Source organism: Bos grunniens, chromosome 14, assembly GCF_055505025.1.
Source record: "Bos grunniens cultivar Pamir isolate PY7600 chromosome 14, Bosgru_T2T1.0, whole genome shotgun sequence".
NCBI classification, from domain to species: Eukaryota; Metazoa; Chordata; class Mammalia; order Artiodactyla; family Bovidae; genus Bos; species Bos grunniens.
The window spans coordinates 69,931,451-69,951,419 of NC_141178.1; the positions used below are offsets into that span (position 1 = coordinate 69,931,451).

A 19,969-nucleotide genomic window follows, 5' to 3' on the forward strand; every position below is an offset into this window, starting at 1 on the left:
ACCTTTTGATGTTTTGGCAAAACTTCCTAAAATTAAATTCTAATGAAGTTCTTTTGACCTCTAGCTCACTTTGGGGTACTTCAGAGGATCCTTGAGACTTCTCAAAGAGAGATATTAAACTACATGGGTTCATTTGACATGTTAAATTACATGGGAAGTATTGTTTAAGGAGTGATAAATCTTCTCAGGTTAAACCCTGTGGTTGGTGTTACTGTGGATATGCTAAAAAATATGTGGAATTCATAAACACCTGATGTATCCTGATAAAATGTTGTCAGTTATAATTCCATTTATCATAGTAAAGTGTTGCATGTCAGAGTAGTGACCAGGTTGCTTTGTCAATTGCAATATAATGAGATTTTAAAAATGCCTTCTGTGGTTTTACTCTCATACCTTTGAAAGAACACTATTACTTTTTTAAGATTTATGAAGAAATCTTTCAAAGATTAACCAGATAAACAAATTTTGTTACTCACAGTGAGCTGGTACCAGACTGGAATTTGGTTTGCTCTCTCTGTTAAGAGAACAAACTTTTCTTAGAATGCAGCTTTTGAGCAATAGGTTGTGAATTTCTCCTCCTTGAAGTGATTTATGTTTGTTAAAATCTTCTGTTACTTTAGTAAAGTAAATGTGCAGTATTGCACAATGATCTATGAAGATTTTGGTACATGTAGCTAAAGGTCATTCTGCTTCTACAAAGTTAACCCCTCACTGCCAGATTGTTGCTATCCTGATGTCCTTAAAACATGGCAATAGTCTGTTCCTAAACTGGGGAATTTAAAATGGGTAAGAGGTAGCTATGAATCAGTCAGGGCTATGGGAAATCCAAGATGGCCGCTTGGCTTTTCCCAGCTCCCTGACAAACCTCAGTTTTATTTGATGGGATAAAGCCTTCCCTGGCTGCAAGGTTAATGCTCTCACAAGGAAAAATGTTTATGTTTCACTAAACATTAAATTCTAGTTTTGTTACTCACTTCTGAAATGGTTCCTTGTTAAGTGTTATTGTTAAAATTTTAGTTCAGTTATTAAAAGACACGCTAATTTTGTTTCTAAAGTTTATATCAATAGTCAATCTCTGGATAAAGATCAGATGTTCCGTGATGTACAACCAAGAGATTAATACCTGGCTGTAATCATTTAACTAAGTCAGATGATCTGGGGTATACTGGGCTGTACCTAAGGAAAGTTCTTGACTTAAATTCTTGCTTGTGACCTTACTGATAACTGCGATCTATATCATTGTCTATGTCACCTGTTGCAGAAAATTGTTATCTCTTACATTACCAAGTATGTGACTGAGCCACTGATAAAATATGAGATCAATGATTATTATAATGTAACGCCAGGTATGGGAAGAAGCAACAAGAGGGAATCGTTTCCTGGCCCAAGAGGCTAGTAAGACAGGAATGGTCCAGAGACGTTTTCTATTCATAGGGCCTGGTCCTTTAATAGCACACTGAGTGGCCTGTCGATGGAATCTTCGCTAGACCTGGGAATGAGCCTTTCCAGCATCATGGGACCCGATGGCCATGAAATGCCCCCAAAACATGATCAAATCTATGGCTATGAAGGGGCCCTGCTCCCTGGAGCCTGGCACTTGCAGACTGCCACTGCAAAGATTAAATAATGGCTACTACGCTGCTGAACTTCAGCACCCCCTTAAAGGAATTCAGGGTCATATCAGAAATTAGGCACTCACTCTGTGCTCTGGGAAAAATGGGCAAAACAGGCCTTCAGATAGATGTTTTCAGGTAAAGATTTTTTTGTTTTTCCTTTTTTCTGAACCCAAACTCTTGCATCTTCTCATACCTAGAGAAACAGTAACATCCTGGGCCAAAGTCTGGTCCTGGTTTCCTGGCTAGCTTTTATTCTAGGCACCTTGACAGCTCTTCTACTTGTATGCCGCTTTAACCCTCTTGTTAAGTTTGTTCTTTGAGAATGAAGCAAATGGATCTCCACGTGGTCATACAAGAATATCACCTGGCCAACACCCAAGACAGCTTCACCTGCCCTACCATTGGCCAGTAGAAACACAAAGTCATAGACTCTTGCAGCGGTGGTTAAATTATCTAGGCTTTGATAACTGTGCCCATTTACTGACAGACTGTGACAAGCCTGTGAAAGGACCAACTTCTCGAGTTTGAGAACCCCACTTATTGGAGCACTTCATCAATTACTATGAATGGACTGTTTTCCCTAAAACCTACAATATGTTCTACATTGGTGTTTATAGAAATTAAAAAGACTGCTCATGTTATTTTGTCTTCTTCCTATGCTCTTTGGCCTAAACAATCCTGGGGCTAACTGTGAGGGAAATTAAATAAATGGTCTTGCTTAGGCTTCAGAGACAAAGAAAGCAGGCCTCTGACCTTGCTTCTAACCTGCCTGGACACTGCCCTGACTGTGAGTGACCAGGAATGACTGCCTGCCGTGAGTGCAAAACTTGCAGCACCGTAGATAAGATGGGAGATGAATGTGGAGATGGTTGAGCCCCTGGAGGGGCCTGGCCAACCAAGTCCCAGGCTTGACAACATTCCGAGTTGTACAAGACAAAACAAACAGCATTACCATGAACCCAGGCTTGCAGTTTGCTCACACATTGGTGATGGTATCTATTTGTATCCTGGGATTAATAGTGGAACTCTGAACTGCAATCTTTGAGGTCTCACACACAGACCAGACATGCTGCCTGGGACCTTTTCCCAAATGGGACTCCAGATGTGCTGTGACTTGGGACTTCCCAGCGCCATTTAATTCGGCATGTTGACTCCAATTTGGTGATTATCTTCTGCTATTTCTATTTCTCTTTTAATATTAGTATATTGAAAGTAAGCTCTATAATTCTCTAATAAATATTTGGAATATTTATTTGTATAAAACGAGTGGTTTATTTTGTTAACAAATCCTTTGAACCAGAAACGAAAGTGAAAACTTTTGGCAAAACACCCTACCACCATGGTTTGGATTCAGTAGGTTTGGGCTGGCCTGGGAATTCGCATTTCTAACAAGTTCTCCAGAGATACTGATGCTCCTGTCAGGGCCTCCACTTTGAGAACTAGTACCATAAAGTAAAGAGATTAGAATAGGGGCTCTTAAGCTTTTTTGGCATTTTTAGGATCAAATATGGGAACATGACATTTACATGCTCTTTGTATTTCTTATATGTGTGTTTTATTATTTTGGACTTTAATGAAATACATTTTGGAAGCATCCACTATCTCATGTATTTTAAGAAGGAAAATGGAAATGACTTTGTGTCTGCAGGCAAATCAGAGAGTCAAGAGGGGTCAGGCACCTCAAGGTGTGGCATTCAGAAGTAGCCAGAGGACTCCCCAGAGGAAAGCCCCAATCACTAGGCAGGACTCTTCTGGCCACAAGTGACAAAACTGTAACTTAAATCATTTGAAATTGTATTTGGCTTTGTATACCTGAGACTCACTCTACACAGTTGTCTCAGAACCAAGTTTCTGATTATGTTGTCCAGTAATGAAACCATTTACCACAGGTTGGGACTTGAACCCATGTCCTGGGACTTGAAGCCAGCCAAAACCCAGTTTGGGAAACGAACCCACGTGGCTGGAACTCAAATCCAGCCAAAACCCATGATACTTGGTTTCTGGACCTAATGAAACTCAGGTTCTTGATGTCTCATCACAGAAAGAATTCAGTGAGAGACAAAGTGATAGGTAAGAAGTGAATTTATTCAGATTCAGAGAGAAGGACACTCCACAGACAGAATGGTTTTTATAGGCTGGGTAATTTCACATGCTAATGAGTGGGAGGATTATTCCAACTGTTTTTGGGAAGGGGCGGAGATTTGGGCCAGCACCCACTCCTTGGTCTTTTAACGCTGCCTTGGAACTGTCAGGGCACCTTGGGTGTGTCATTTCACTTGCTGATTGAGGATCAAGGTCTTGGTCTTGCCATCTTGGTCCAATTTAATTCTCGTTTGTTGATGTTGTGCCCTTGGGGTATGTCATTCTTGGGGTGTATCTTGAGAAGTTGTGCCCTGCCACTTTCCCTTCTGTTACAGTAACATTTTTGGAGTTAGATGCTCATGGCATTGCTTTAGAAGCTCAACAATATCAGATCTGATGTCTTTTATTTTTCACTCATGGCTCATTTACTCTTTTTTTTTTTTTTCTCCCTCATTTAATCAAAGTGGCTGCTGAGACCCCAGTCATCACATCTGTGTTCTAGTATGAAAGAAGGTAGAAAGTGGAAAAGGTATGGTCTGTCTCATTGATTGTTCATATCCTTCTCTAAGGCTTTAACTGTGTCATATGATGATATCTACAGAAAGAGAAGTGGACAGAGTGAGTAGTTTACTTAGGTACATTGCCTCCCTACACAAAATGAAGATTTTGTAGTCAAAGGAAAAGGAGTGATTGACCATTAGGAAGGCACTTAATCCTACACAGCAAATTGGACAAACTGGAGAATATATTGCCTTTATGAGAAAAGCAAGAATAGAGTACCTTCAAGAAGGCTGTATGAGTCAGCTTTGTCTTCATAACAAGTCACTTGAAAATCGAGTGACTTTTAGTTTAAATTCAGACAAATCTGTACTTGATGAATCTGTGGATTGGTGACTTGGGCTGGGTTCATCTGGGAAACTCATCTCTGCTCCATGTGGTGTCACCTGGGCGTAGTGTTACTGCTGTGACCTTAGCTAGATGGCTGGAGTGTCTGGGACACCTGGGCTTTTCTTTTACCTTCCATCATGGCGTGACTGGGACCAAATGGTTTATGATGATCTTTCTCATGTCTGGCAACTGTTGCTGACTATTGGCTGGGTCATCTATCTCCAGCAGGCTGGAAGACCAAGTTCTGAAAGCAGCAAGAGAAAGTGTAGGTCCCATTGTGCAAGTGCTTTCCAAGCCTGTGCTTGCATTGCGTTTGCTGATGTCCTATGGCCAAAGCAAGTCACTTGGCCAAGACCCAACCAAGTTAATGTGGACGGGGACTGTGCAAGGCTGTGTGTCCCAGGAGGCGTGGCTTATTGGGGCCCATTATGTATCAATCCACCAAATACACCCGAGACCAAGGACCAGAATGTCTTCTTACCATGTCTTTGCCTTTCTCTGCAGGTCACCTTCATTCCTTTACACAAAGCACTTGTCCATATCTGGAACCCAGGGATCCCTTCTTCAGCTTCCCACCCAAAGGGAACAGATGTTTCCTCTTTAACTGTATTCTGAAAATCACTGGGAAGAACTTTGGCCTGCTGTGGGTCAGATGCAAACCCCAGGGTTAAGCAATTGAGATATGATCACTGGTGGTTCCCAACAGAGCCTCATATTTGGCCAGAGGTTGCAGAAGGGGCAATTTTCAGAGACATCATTCTAAAAGTGAATTGAGATCCCTCCTGGAATAATGGAGATATACTGACCAGAAAAGACAAATAGATGTGCAGTGTTGGGAGGAACCACCGAACAGAAGACCTCACAGACTCTCTTTTTTGGATAGTTTCTTTTAATATTTGTTTTGTTAGTTGATTGGGAGAGTCTGGATTTATAATAAGAACTTAAGCTAATTGAAAAATCAATTTCTATTATTCTCCAAAACATTAACTTATTAAACCAATCTACATGTTTTCCTTATTTTCTTTGAAAAAATGCAGATGAACATCCACCGCTGGCCCCCGTAGGAAGCTTTCCTGGCAAATATACAACAGAGATTACATTAGTTGTCACTCACCTCTCTTTGCAATTATGTTGGGAAAACAACACAGAAAGCAAAAGAAAGGCTTGGGTCCTTTAACTGGTACATTGGTCACATCAATGAGGATCTATTTTTCCCCTCCAATCATGTAAGGAGTTTAAGAGCATGCTACCGAGGTTCCAGATCGGGATCTGTGAACATACAGGACTTCTGGCAAAGTGAAAATGCTGGGATCACCTCTCCAGCAGGGTGTCTGATGGAGGCATTCCTGATGAGTGTCACCAAGGAAGAGTCCCAAGCATGAGTGGAGTGTACGGGCGCCCTCTTGCTTTTCAACTGGATTGAGGGACGGTTAAGAGAGGCAACCACTGGAAGTGTTGGAGAGCAGAGGGATGCTGGCCTTTGGGGAATGCTCCCCAGTTTCCACAAATAGTAGAGATTCCTGAAAGGCTTTGAGAGAGGCTCTGCTGGTAGCCATGGCGATGCTGGGTTTCTCGCATCCCCGCTGCCAGAGAATGAGTTTGTTCCCAGTTCCCAGGGGCCTTAGCTGGTGCAGCCGTGGCTTCTTTCAGAAACCTTGTAGACAGAACTGCTCAGAAGCACTTCATTAATTGGTGGAACTTGCTGCTCACTGTGTCGATGCCCTGCGGCGTTTCACAGGCGCCCCCTTCTGCCCAGCAAACCTTTGCCTGTAATTGTGGTGTCACCACTGGTAGTTAACACGCTCTGGTTCGCCTTCAAGGGGGTGTTCAGTTCTCCTTTGGATTCTTTGCTGGCACTTAGGGTCTGTTTATCAGCAGGACTGCTGAGAAGTCTCTGGGCTGTGACTTTGAATATGAAAACAGTCTGGCTTCACATATACCCAGTTCAAAATTCATGTTCCCTTCTGCCTGTATTCGTTAGTCCTGTGGTCTCCACTACCCACTGGCCTATGTGTGGATTTCTTTGAGTTTCTCCTGTCAGAGTTTTGCTTGATTTCTTGAATCTGTAGGTTTAAGTATTTTACTAAAGACTTGGGGATTTTTAAAGCCATTATTTCCCCCAGTATTTTTAGCACCATCCTCCTCCTCCTCTAATTTTGGGACTCAAGGGACCTTAATTTTAGGATTTTTGCCTTTTATTTTTGCCTCACAGGTCCCTGTGACTTGGTTAATTTTTATTCAGTCTCCTTTCTCTTTGTTGTTTAGAGTGGATGAGTTCTCTTGATCTATTTTCAGGTTCACTGTTTTCTCTGTCATCTCAGTGTCCATCTAGTGTGTATATGTCTATATGTACACATATGTAGATATGGTGGTTACACCTTACCTTTCTAAAATTTCCATTCCAGTCTTTATTTCTCTGCTGAGATTTCCTGTATTTCCAGTCATTGTGAGAATATTCCCTACTGCTTGCTGTGGCATTTTAAAAAGTCTTTGCAGAAAATGATGAGATCAGTGTGTTACTTTGCTCAGTTTGCCCTGACAGAGCGCCGTAGACTGGGTGCTTTAAACAACAGAAATTAGTTTTCTCGAAGTTCTGGTGCTGGGCGTCCAAGGTTAAGGCACTACCAGCAGGTTTGGTGTCTCCCTGCCTTACAGACAGCTGCTTTCCTGCTGTGTCTCATGTGGGCTTTCACATGGTACGTGGGCAGCCCTGGTGTCTCTGTGTGTGTGATTTTTTTCTTCTTATAAGGACACTGAGTAGATTGAATTAGAGCCAACCCCAATGGCTTATCTTGACTTAATCTCCTTTTAAGGACTCTGTCTCCAAATGTAGTCACACCAGAGGTACTGGTGGTTGGGGCTTCAGTGCCTGAATTTGGGGGCCACACACTGCAGGTCATAACCCCTGTCATCTTGAGGTCGCTGTCTGTTGCTGGTCTTTTCTTAGTGGATGGAGGACTTCCTGGATCTTCATATGCTGAGTAATCTTGAATTGAACAATATCCTGCACATTTCACATGTTACATTGGGAGACTCTTGACCTGACTTCAGATCAGATCAGATCAGATCAGTCGCTCAGTCGTGTCCGACTCTTTGCGACCCCATGAATCGCAGCGTGCCAGGCCTCCCTGTCCATCACCAACTCCCTGAGTACACTCAGACTCACGTCCATTGAGTCAGTGATGCCATCCAGCCATCTCATCATCTGTCGTCCCCTTCTCCTCTTGCCCTCAATCCCTCCCAGCATCAGAGTCTTTTCCAATGAGTCAACTGTTCACATGAGGTGGCCAAAGTACTGGAGTTTCAGCTTTAGCATCATTCCTTCCAAAGAAATCCCAGGGCTGATCTTCAGAATGGACTGGTTGGATCTCCTTGCAGTCCAAGGGACTCTCAAGCGTCTTCTCCAACACCACGGTTGAAAAGCATCAATTCTTCGTCACTCAGCCTTCTTCACAGTCCAACTCTCACATCCATACATGACCACAGGAAAAACCATAGCCTTGACCAGACGGACCTTTGTTGGCAAAGTAATGTCTCTGCTTTTGAATATGCTATCTAGGTTGGTCATAACTTTCCTTCCAAGGAGTAAGCGTCTTTTAATTTCATGGCTGCAGTCACCATCTGCCGTGATTTTGGAGCCCAGAAAAATTATGTCTGACACTGTTTCCGCTGTTTCCCCGTCTATTTCCCATGAAGTGATGGGACCAGATGCCATGATCTTTGTTTTCTGAATGTCGAGCTTTAAGCCAACTTTTTCACTCTCCACTTTCACTTTCATCAAGTGGCTTTTTAGTTCCTCTTCACTTTCTGCCTTAAGGGTGGTGTCATCTGCATATCGGAGGTTATTGATATTTCTTCCGGCAATCTTGATTCCAGCTTGTGCTTCTTCCAGTCCAGCGTTTCTCATGATGTACTCTGCATATAAGTTAAATAAACAGGGTTACAATATACAGCCTTGACATACTCTTTTTCCTATTTGGAACCAGTCTGTTGTTCCGTGTCCAGTTCTAACTGTTGCTTCCTGACCTGCATGCAAATTTCTCAAGAGGCAGATCAGGTGGTCTGGTATTCCCATCTCTTTCAGAATTTTCCACAGTTTATTGTGATCCACACAGTCAAAGGCTTTGGCATAGTCAATAAAGCAGAAATAGATAAATCCTGTCAAAACATAAATATTCGTGTTTATCAGGCAAGTGACCTGGTTAGGTTCAGGCTACAAGTTCCAATCTGACAATTAGGATAGTGAAGAACAGAAAGAAGCAAGCTGTGAGTGCTTGAGTCTCTTTAATGGGAAGAATAGAGGTCTGGGAAAAAACATAAATTGTGTTATTCCTTGGTGACCATGTGGTGTCACTGTTGGCATGAGACAGCTTAGTGCAGTCATTTCCAATATAGGGTGTGTACATTCTAGGGATGTGCAAGGTTGTCCCTTAAGGTGCCTGAAGAAAACGTTTTGTTGTTGTTTAGGCGCTGTCATGTCTGACTCTCTGTGACCCTGTGCACTGTAGGCTGCCAGGCTCCTCTGTTCGTGGGATTTCCCAGGCAAGAACGCTGGAGTGGGTTACCGTTTTCTTCTCCAGGGGCTCTTGCCCACAAGGGATTGAAGTAGTGTCTCCTGCATTGGCACACGGATTATTTTTACCACTGAGGCACCAGGTTTTAGAACTCCAATTTCTATTTAGTTTTTAATCTTGAGAAAATAGAAATACACCAAACTTTGCTAGTATTGAATATATGATCGATACTGGCTCTGTCACTCAGTCACGAGAGTGGGTGATTCTGTGTCAATGGTTTGCAAGGAAAGTGTGAGCTCTGTGACTCAGAGTTATTGATGGCCTCCTTATTCTGAACATACAGTGATATGTTCTAGTTTACATGTTCTTGGTCAAATGGATTTATACACTGCATTACTGATTATGATAAATGAACACTCTTAAAATGTGCAAGTGACTTAAAATATTTTCTGCAAAGAATCTACTGGTCAAGATGACCCTAACAATTTAGGTCAATACTAACAACAATGAAACAATGGAAGAAAAGCATAGCCCCTCTGGGTTTGAACTCTTTCTTGGATATATTGTGAGCTAAAAGCAATAGCTATTGGTGCTGTGTTATCTAGCACCAATTTTTTTGGACAAAATATGCCCACTTAACCAATCTTTTTGAAATAAAAGTGACATTTTTGACAATAAATGAGAAAATAATGGCTTAAAAAAAAAAAACAACAAGAAACCTCATGCTTTGGAGAAAGTATTTTGAAAGCATATATTAAAAAAATTTCCATCACTATGGGGCTTTTGTTCCTGATTAAGACTGATTCATTTTACCTGTAAAACTCTCATATTTCAATGTTAATAATGCTTTGAAAATGCATTTTCTAATTTCCTAAAAAACTGTCCAAATGAATACTTCAGGTAGGCTTTAAGGTCATCTGTAGAAAATATAAATACTAAATACCTTTTTTAATTTGTAAAAAAAGAGATTAACATTATAGAAGATGGAAATTCATTGATCAAATATAAGACTTATATGAAAGTGAAAGTTGCCCAATCGTGTCCAACTCTTTGTGACCCCATGGACTATACAGTCCATGGAATTCTCCAGGCCAAAATACTGGAGTGGGTAGCCTTTTCCTTCTCCAGGGCATCTTCCCAACCCAGGGATCAAACCCAGGTCTCCCGCATTGCAGGTAAATTCTTTACCAGCTGAGTCACAAGAGAAGCCCAAGAATACTGGAGTGGGTAGCCTATCCCTTCTCCAGGGGATCTTCCTGACCATGGAATCGAACTGGGGTCTCCTGCATTGCAAGCAGATTCTTTACGAACTGAGCTGTCAGAGAAGCCCCAAGACTTGTATATGGATATACTTTTCCATAAGGACCTGTGTTTCTTTGTGATGTATATTTTTCAATTAGACAGCTATTAAAAACCAAAAGAGATTTAGAACCAAGCCATCAAACCACTGTTTCACAAAGTTTTATACCCAGGCTTTAAAAAGCAGTGGTACATGTTCAATTATACTTTCTTGCTAAAGTTTTAGGTAAGACAGGAAAGTTTATATCATTAATCAGTACACTAAAATAAAATTTATTTAGCTCATATTTCTCATTTTCTTTAAAGTTTATTTTTGTATATTTTCTTATAGACACAATCACAGTTAATTTTGGTGTTTTATGCACTTTCTTGTGTACCAGGTACTGTTACAAATGCTCTACTTCTATTAATTAGCTTAACTCTCACAGCACCTAATATATATATATACTATTGTCCCCATTTAAAGAATTAGGAAGCTGAAGAACAGATAGGATAAGAAACTGGCATAGGAACATCTAGCTAATATGTGACAGACTCATGATTTATTAGTATAGTAATGCATATATTGAATTTATACATGAACTATTACATTTTAAGACCAACAAACAGACCAATAGACGTATACGATTAAAATTTAGAGAGTATTTGTTTAATGTTAATAGGCATGGTGGTGACAAAAGACTGTGTTCACAGGAAATTCAATCCAACATCATTATGGTATATTTAGCATTTATAAAACATATGCACGGTCTTATTTAATTCCCATAGCTTCCCTTGTGGATCAACTGATAAAGAATCTGCCTGCAGTGCGGGAGACCTGGTTGTGACACCTGGGTTGGGAAGATCTCCTGGAGAAGGGAAAAGCTTCCCACTCCAGTATTCTGACCTGGAGAATTCCATGGACTGTTTAGTCCACGGGGTCGCAAAGAGTCAGACATGACTGAGTGACTTTCACTTCACTTTCAGCCTTTGAACACACTTGTGTTGATCTCAAGAGCACAAGCATATAAAATAATGTTTAATGGAGTCTGATGGACCCGGGTGTGAAGTTGAGCATTACCACTTAATCATATCTGTGACTGAAGATATTTCCTGTCTTCTTTGGATTTCATTTTGTTAATCTTCAAAGTGGGTAAGTCAATATATATCTTGGTGGGTTACTGTACAATTAAACGACACATTATAATTTAACACAGGGTAGTGGTCAAGAGTGTGGATTGAGCATCTGAACTGCCTGGGTTTGAATTCTAGCTCTTCCCACTATTACTAGCAACTTTCTTTGTTAAGTTGTATGTTTTCTCTCTACCTTAGTTTCCTTGCCTGGAAAAATGGGCTAATAATCCTGCCTCAGTTCAGTACAGTTCAGTTGCTCAGTAGTGTCCGACTTTGCAACCCCATGAATCGCAGCACACCAGGACTCCCTGTCCATCACCAACTCCCGGAGTTTACCTAAACCCATGACGATCGAGTCGGTGATGCCATCCAGCCATCTCATCCTCTGTTGTCCCCTACTCCTCCTGCCCTCAACCCTTCCCAGCATCAGGGTCTTTTCCAATGAGTCAACTCTTTGCCTGAGGTGGCCAAAGTACTGGAGTTTCAGCTTCAACATCAGTCCTTCCAATGAACACCCAGGACTGGTCTCCTTTAGAATGGACTGCATGGATCTTCTTGCAGTCCAAGGGACTCTCAAGCATCTTCTCCAACACCACAGTTCAAAAGCATCAATTCTTCAGCACTCAGCTTTCTTCACAATCCAACTCTCACATCCATACATGACCACAGGAAAAACCATAGCCTTGACTAGACAGAACTTTGTTGGCAAAGTAACATCTCTGCTTTTCAATATGCTATCTAGGTTGGTCATAACTTTCCTTCCAAGGAGTAAGCGTCTTTTAATTTCATGGCTGCAATCACCATCTGCAGTGATTTTGGAGCCCCCAGTAATAAAGTCAGCCACTGTTTCCCCATCTATTTCCCATGAAGTGATGGGACCAGATGCCATGATCTTAGTTTTCTTAATGTTGAGCTTTAAGCCAACTATTTCGGTCTCCTCTTTCACTTTCATCAAGAAGCTTTTTAGTTCCTCTTCACTTTCTGCCATAAGGGTGGTATCGTCTGCATATGTGAGGTTATTGATATTTCTCCCAGGAATCTTGATTCCAGCTTGTGCTTCTTCCAGCCCAGCATTTCTCATGATATACTCTGCATATAAGTTAAATAAGCAGGGTGACAATATACAGCCTTGATGTACTCCTTTTCCTATTTGGAACGAGTTTGTTGTTCCATGTCCAGTTCTAACTGTTGCTTCCTGACCTGCATACTGGTTTCTCAAGAGACAGGTCAGGGGGTCTAGTATTCCCATCTCTTTCAGAATTTTCCACAGTTTATTGTGATCCACACAGTCAAAGGCTTTGGCATAGTCAATAAAGCAGAAATAGATGTTTTTCTGGAACTCTCTTGCTTTTTCCATGATCCAGTGGATGTTGGCAATTTGATCTCTGGTTCCTCTGCCTTTTCTAAAACCAGCTTGAACATCTGGAAGTTCCCGGTTCACATATTGCTGAAGCCTGGCTTGGAGAATTTTGAGCATTACTTTACTAGCCTGTGAGATGAGTGTAATTGTGCGGTAGTTTGACCATTGTTTGGCATTGCCTTTCTCTGGGATTGGAATGAAAACTGACCTTTTCCAGTTCTGTGGCCACTGCTGAGTTGTTCAAATTTGCTAGCATATTGAGTGCAACACTTTCACAGCATCATCTTTCAGGATTTGAAATAGCTCAACCGGAATGCCATCACCTCCACTAGTTTTGTTTGTAGTGATGCTTTCTAAGGCCCACTTGACTTCACATTCCAGGATGTCTGGCTCTAGGTCAGTGATCACACCATCATTATTATCTGGGTTGTGAAGGTCTTTTTTGTACAGATCTACTGTGTATTCTTGCCACATCTTCTTAATATCTTCTGCTTCTGTTTGGCCATTTCTGTCCTTTATCGAGCCCATCTTTGCATGAAATGTTCCCTTGGTATCTCTAAGTTTCTTGAAGAGATCTCTAGTCTTTCCCATTCTGTTGTTTTCCTCTATTTCTATGCGTTGATAACTGAGGAAGGCTTTCTTATCTCTCCTTGCTATTCTTTGGAACTCTGCATTCAAATGGAAATATCTTTCCTTTTCTCCTTTACTTTTCACTTCTCTTCTTTGCACAGCTATTTAAGGTCTCCCCAGACAGCCATTTTGCTTTTCTGCATTTCTTTTCCATGGGGATGGTCTTAATCCCTGTCTCCTGTACAATGTCATGAACCTCTGTCCATAGTTCATCAGGCACTCTATCAGATCTAGTCCCTTAAATCTTATTTCTCACTTCTATATGATCCTGTATAATCATAAGGGATTTGATTTAGGTCATACCTGAATGGTCTAGTAGTTTTCCCTAGTTTCTTTAATTTAATTCTGAATTTGGCAATAAGGAGTTTATGAGCTGAGCCGCAGTCAGCTCCCGGTCTTGTTTTTGCTGACTGTATAGAGCTTCTCCATCTTTGGCTGCAAAGAATATAATCAATCTGATTTTGGTGTTGACCATCTGGTGATGTCCATGTGTAGAGTCTTCTCTTATGTTGTTGGAAGAAGGTGTTTGTTATGACCAGTGCGTTCTCTTGGCAAAACTCTATTAGCCTTTGCCCTGCTTCATTCCGTATTCCAAGGCCAAATTTGCCTGTTACCCCAGGTGTTTCTTGACTTCCTACTTTTGCATTCCAGTCCCCTATAATGAAAAGGACATCTTTTTTGGGTGTTAGTTCTAAAAGGTCTTGTAGGTCTTCACAGGTCTTCACAACTTCAGCTTCTTCAGCATTACTGGTTGGGGCATAGAGTTAGATTGCTGTGATATTGAATGGTTTGCCTTGGAAATGAACAGAGAACATTCTGTCGTTTTTGAGATTGCATCCAAGTACTGCATTTCAGACTCTTTTGTTGACCATGATGGCTACTCCATTTCTTCTAAGGGATTCCTGCCCACGGTAGTAGACATAATGGCATAAGAACCTGGAATGTGAGGTCCATGAATCAAGGCAAATTGGAAGTGGTCAAACAGGAGATGGCAAGAGTGAACGAAAACATTCTAGGAATCAGCGAACCAAGATGGACTGGAATGGGTGAATAATCCTGCCTACAGAACTTTTATTGGACTCATTTATGTAGTGTGTTTAGGATCAAGCACGTAAGAAAAGCTCAACAAATGGTCGGTATTATTAGTACATAGAAAGTGCTTAACATATTGTGTATTCAGTAAATAGCAACTATTGGTTGTCATACACACTGCACATGAGTCATGATTATATAATTAAGAAGTATCCTGGTCTCTTACTTCTGGTTTTACATGCATAGAATATTGCCTTCTGAGTAATACAGGCAAAAATGTGTTCCTGGGGAGAGAGCACTTAGTCTTGAGCTCATCAGGAAAGGCAGCATTGGGATCTGAATGGGATTTAGAGAGTTAGAAAACATGGAGAAGATAATGATATAAAAGCCAAGAGATAGGAAAAAAAATCATGTTTGTGGAAGAAAAGATATAGTGTTTTGGATGAAGCATAGCTGCATTAAGGGATTAACAGGATTGCGGGCTTAACTGGTAGTCCAGTGGTTAAGAGTCTGAGCTTCCTATTGAAAGGGTGTGTGTATGATCACTGGTCAGGGAACTAAGATCCCACATGCTGTGTGGCACTGCCAAAAAACAAAATCAAAGCACCCACATAAACAACAAGAGCAACACAAAAGGTTAACAGGGATGAATTTGGGTAGAATTAGAACAGGAAAAAATAGAAGGAGTGAGGAGGCAAAAGAGAAGTTTGTTGTGCTCACCTAGGCCCGAGTGGTAAGGGTCAGAATGAGAGAAACGAGGGAAGGACAAAGGGAGTTCAGATGCAAGATAGCCTTCAAAAGAGAAGTCAGCAGGGCTTGGACACATTAAATGACACATGAGCAAATGGAAGAAGACAGACTGACACCAGTATTTTCATTTAAGTTAGTGTGGCATGTATGATAACTTTGAGAAATAGGAAAGTAATATTTAGAAGGGCAATGATAGGTTTGACATTTTTATGTTGAATTTGAATTAATAGAGAAACATTTTTAAGTAAAAATGTCCAGGGGCATTTGGAAATCTTTGATTGCTTTGGCCCAAACATAGAGTTGAAAGTCATCTGCATGGAGGACAGAACTGAAGGAGGTCTTTATTATCCAGAGATATATAGTAAAAAGATCATTTAAATAGTTTCATACAGAGCACCACTGTATATCAGGAAATAGTGGAAAAATTTTAAAGGAAAAAAGTGATTACAGTTACTTGTATCTTACATTTAAAACAATTTGTATTCCAATTCCAACTGGCCACTAATCCTTAGAATGAACAAAGAATTAATTTCTTCTTGTCACTGTTTCCATATATCCAGTGAATCTGTGCACTAGTCTCTGAAAATCTACACTCCATCTTACTTTCTAAAAAACTGTATAAATGCAGACTTATTTTCTAGTCTTTTTGTCATCACCTGGTGTTTTTATTTAAAGAAATCATTGGTATGTTGATTTGAGATTTGTTGGTCTTTTATGCACAATCTCACACATAGTGAAAAAGTCAGTCTTGGACTCTTCAGCATGGATAAAACTTCGAAGACTTTTGGTAACTTATCTGAATGCAAGATCCTTTTAGATTTTTATCATTGTTTCCCTTGAGCTATCTTGATATTTTTTAAAATTGTGGTGAAAGACACATAATATAAATGTCTTAATACCATCTCAGTCATTTTCAAGGGTGCAGTTCAGTGGTGGTAAGTGCATTCACATCGTTGTGCAAACCATACCCAGGAAGTTTCAGTCTTGCAAAACTCAAACTCCATAACCCTTACACAACAGCTCTCCATGTCTCCTTGCCCTTAGCACCTAGAAACTACCATTGTGACATTTTCTTTTCTTTCTTTTTTCCCCCTCACTTTTGACCATACTACAAGACATGTGGGGTCTTAGTTCCCTGAGCAGGGTTGGAGCCTGGGCTCTCTGTGGTGTGCGTGCAGAGTCGTAACCACTGAACTGCTAGGGACGTCCCCACTGTGTGATATTTTCTGTTCTCGGAGTCTGAGTACCTAGATACTTGCTGTAAGTGTAATCAGTCACACAGTATTTGTCTTTTTGTTACTGGATTATTTTAGTATAATGTCTTTTAGGTTTATGCAGGTTATAGCACATGTCAGAATTTTCTTTTCTATGGCTGAATACTATTCTTTTGTATGCATGCATCACGTCTTGTTTATCCATTCCTATAATCAGTGGACATTTGAGTTGCTTCCACCTTTGGGCTTTTGTGAGTAGTGCTGTTAGGAACATGGGTTTACAAATATCTCTTCATGACCATGCTTTCAAGTCTTCTGAGAGTATACTCAAATGTAATTGGTGAACCAATCAGCAATTTAATTTTTAATATTTTGAGGAACTGCAATGCTCTTCCATTGTGACTGCACTATTTTTCATCCTATTAATAGTCCAAAAGGCACCTCCCTGGTGGTCTAGTGGTTAAGAATCTGCCTGCCAATTCAGGGGACAAGGGTTCGATCCCTGGTCTGGGAAGATTGCACCTACTGCAGGGCAACTAAGCCCAACTCAGCCACAATGAAGACTCAGTGCAGTCGTGAATAAATAAATATAAAATAGCGCACAAAGATTCCAAGTTTTTTACAGCCTTGTCAACAGTTGTTCCCTTTTTATGTCTTTTTATAATAGCCAGCTTAATGGGTATGAGCTGCATATCACACCGTGTTTTCGATTTGCATTTCCCTAATGACTAGAGATGTACATCTTTTCATGTGCTTTTGGCCATTCGTATGTCTTATTTGGAAAACTGTTCTTTGCTCATTTTTGAATCAGGTTGTTTTTGTTTCTGTTGTTGTGGAATCTTACAGTTTTCTGTATATTCTGGATTTTAACTCGTTGTCAGATATATGGTTTGCAAATTTTCCTTCCATTGCATGGTTGTCTTTGTACTCTATTGATTATGTCCTTGATGGACAAAAGTTTTACATTGTGGTGTAGTCCAGTTTATTTCTTTTAACTTTGTTTGTCTGTGCTTTTGGTGTCATATCATATGAAGTTCAGACCATGCTACACTAAAAGATGGCACCTTGGCATATTTTATATTTTACGTTGAAAATTTGAGAAAACAGCAGATGCTACTTTGACCCTCTGCTCACCTTTCACCCCTGAAGTAGGTCATAATACTCTTAAGTGAGAAATGCTTTCCCTATAGAAGCAAAGGTGCATCCTCATCTCCAAAGAGAAAAGGATGCCAGAAACACTCCAAATAGGCCTTGCTAAATCTTCCCCAGTGTACTACACTCACCTCATACTCCTTGGCCTGTTATATTTCTCCATGAGTATCCACTCTTGATCAAATCTAGTGTGAAAATACTCAGATTTCACTCTTTTTTCAGATCTTGATTTTCTTATGAAGACCCTAATGTTTCTTAAGACTTACATTAAATAAATTTATATGTTTTCTCCTATTACTCTATCTTGATCAATTTAATTTTCAAAGCCAGCCAGGGATCCCAAGAAGGTGGAGTAAAAAAAAAAAAAAAAAAATTCCCCCAAATTTCTAAGAATTTACAGTGAAATATGTCCTGAAGCTTTTCTTCTGTATTTTAAGACTCATAGATTTAGGTTTTGCATTTAGGTCTTTGATCCATCTTCAGTTAATTTTTTATATGGTGTAAGGTAATGAAAGAACTTGTTCTTTTGCATGTGGATATCTAGTTTTCCCACAACCGTTTGTTGAAAATGCTGTCTTTTTTTTCTGTGGAATGGTCTTGGCTATCCTTATCCTTGGCTCTCTATTCTATTCCATTGTTCTGTCTGCATTTATGAAAATACCACACTTGATTACAGTGTGAAAGCATGGTAGTCACTCAGTTGTGTCTGACTCTTTTCCGTCAATAGGCTTTGGCCCTCCAGGCTCCTGTGTCCATGGGATTTCCCAGGCAAGAATACTGGAGTGGGCAGCCATTCCGTTCTCTAGGGGATCTTGTACACCAAGGGATTGAACCATGGTCTCCTGCATTTCAGGCATGTTCTTTACTGTCTGAGCCACCATGGAAGCTTTGCAAGAAGCTTGAAATCAGAAAGTGTGACACCTTTAACCTTGTTCTTCTTTTTCAAGAGTGTTTCGCTATTCAAGCTCTCCAGGTTTACTGTTTTGACACAGTTATAAAGAGGAAAAAATGTGTAAAACATTTGTGAGGGTTCATCAGTTTTTTCTAAGAATCTTTCTTAATTTTTTGATACTCAAATCAGTGTGAAGTCTTTGAAGTATCTGTCGTGTCATCATCCCTGTAAATTTATCTTCATTTGTTCACTGAAGTAACTCTTCCATATGAGTGCCTTTCTAAGTGTCTGAACTGTGCTTTGCTATCATGAAATCCTGCATCTTTTACAAGATGTACAATTCTTTTCTGAAATGGATTTGCTCTTATATTTCGTGGTGCTAATAGATGTATGCATGTGCTCAGCAGTGTATGCTGCCTCAGTTGTCTCAGTACATTAGCAGAAATGTGTGTTAAGTGGGGAGGGATCTTAAAAGTAGACTAACTGTTATAAATTGTCAGTTGTGTAGTGAATCTTTTTTACAGAATTAACCTTTGTGAGTTTGGGGTTTCTGATAGTAAGTACTCAAATAAAGATAAGTTGTCATTGTTGAGGCTATGAGAATGCATATGTTCTTGAGAATAAAGTGCTTTGAGAGAGCTGGAAAGAAAACCAAAGTGCTCAGAAGTCCACTGGCTTTTAGAGAGTTGAGGGCAAAAACATTGAGCATTCATTCCTGGGGAATGAGTTCTCAAGGAATTATGAAAAGAATTTGACTAATTAAATAAAAACTGGTATTAAATAAAGAATTTCAGATTAGTGTCTCAGGAAGAATGATTACCGAGAAAAGAGAAATATGGGATGTGGTGTAATTCTGTAAGAAAGAAAGAGGGAAAAATGATGATAGATGGAAAAGGACCTTGGGTTTCCATTTCTTTTAGAATAAAATGGAGGTAAGAGATGTGTCTCCCATTGGGCTCCCATTGTCACACATGTTATTTTAACGCACAGGTTTTTGCAGAGAGACAATTAGAGACCATACAAAGCTTCTCAGTTTTGAATTTATATTGAACACTACTGTCTCTCCATGTTTCCTGTCCCGTGAACTACTCCTGCAGGGCTTTTGTCACAGCTGGCATCCACCCACCTTGACGTTAGTTAGTAACAGCTGAGAGTATTTCCCCTCGGAACTACCTGCAATTTAATGAGGAATCCTAGACATTTAGTAGAACCATATACAAACAAAAGTTATAAATATATATGGAGGCATTTCAAGCATATGTATAAAGTCATATTGTTTTATTCATTCTCTACTCGTTTCTGTTGAGGGTGTTTATTGAGTTTTGTGTTCATCACAGTATTAGACTGAGAACACGAAAATTAATCAGTCCTTAAGAAGTGTGCTATCTAAGTTCTCAACCAGGAGGCATAATAGTTTGTTTTCCATG

General features: G+C 40.2%; 1 protein-coding gene across 38 annotated transcripts in view; it reads left to right on the top strand.

Annotated features, from left to right (window-relative positions):
• The window catches only part of LOC147359647 (uncharacterized), a 442,120-nt gene that overhangs the window by 262,625 nt on the left and 159,526 nt on the right, over positions 1-19,969 (top strand). For 2 of the 38 annotated variants that reach the window (XR_015141100.1, XR_015141091.1), the window contains one exon: positions 11,366-11,531. The exons of the other annotated variants lie outside the window; for them this stretch is intronic. The gene's annotated coding sequence lies outside the window, so the exon portion shown is untranslated. The remainder of the gene's footprint in view (positions 1-11,365; positions 11,532-19,969) is intronic. 38 annotated transcript variants of the gene reach the window in all.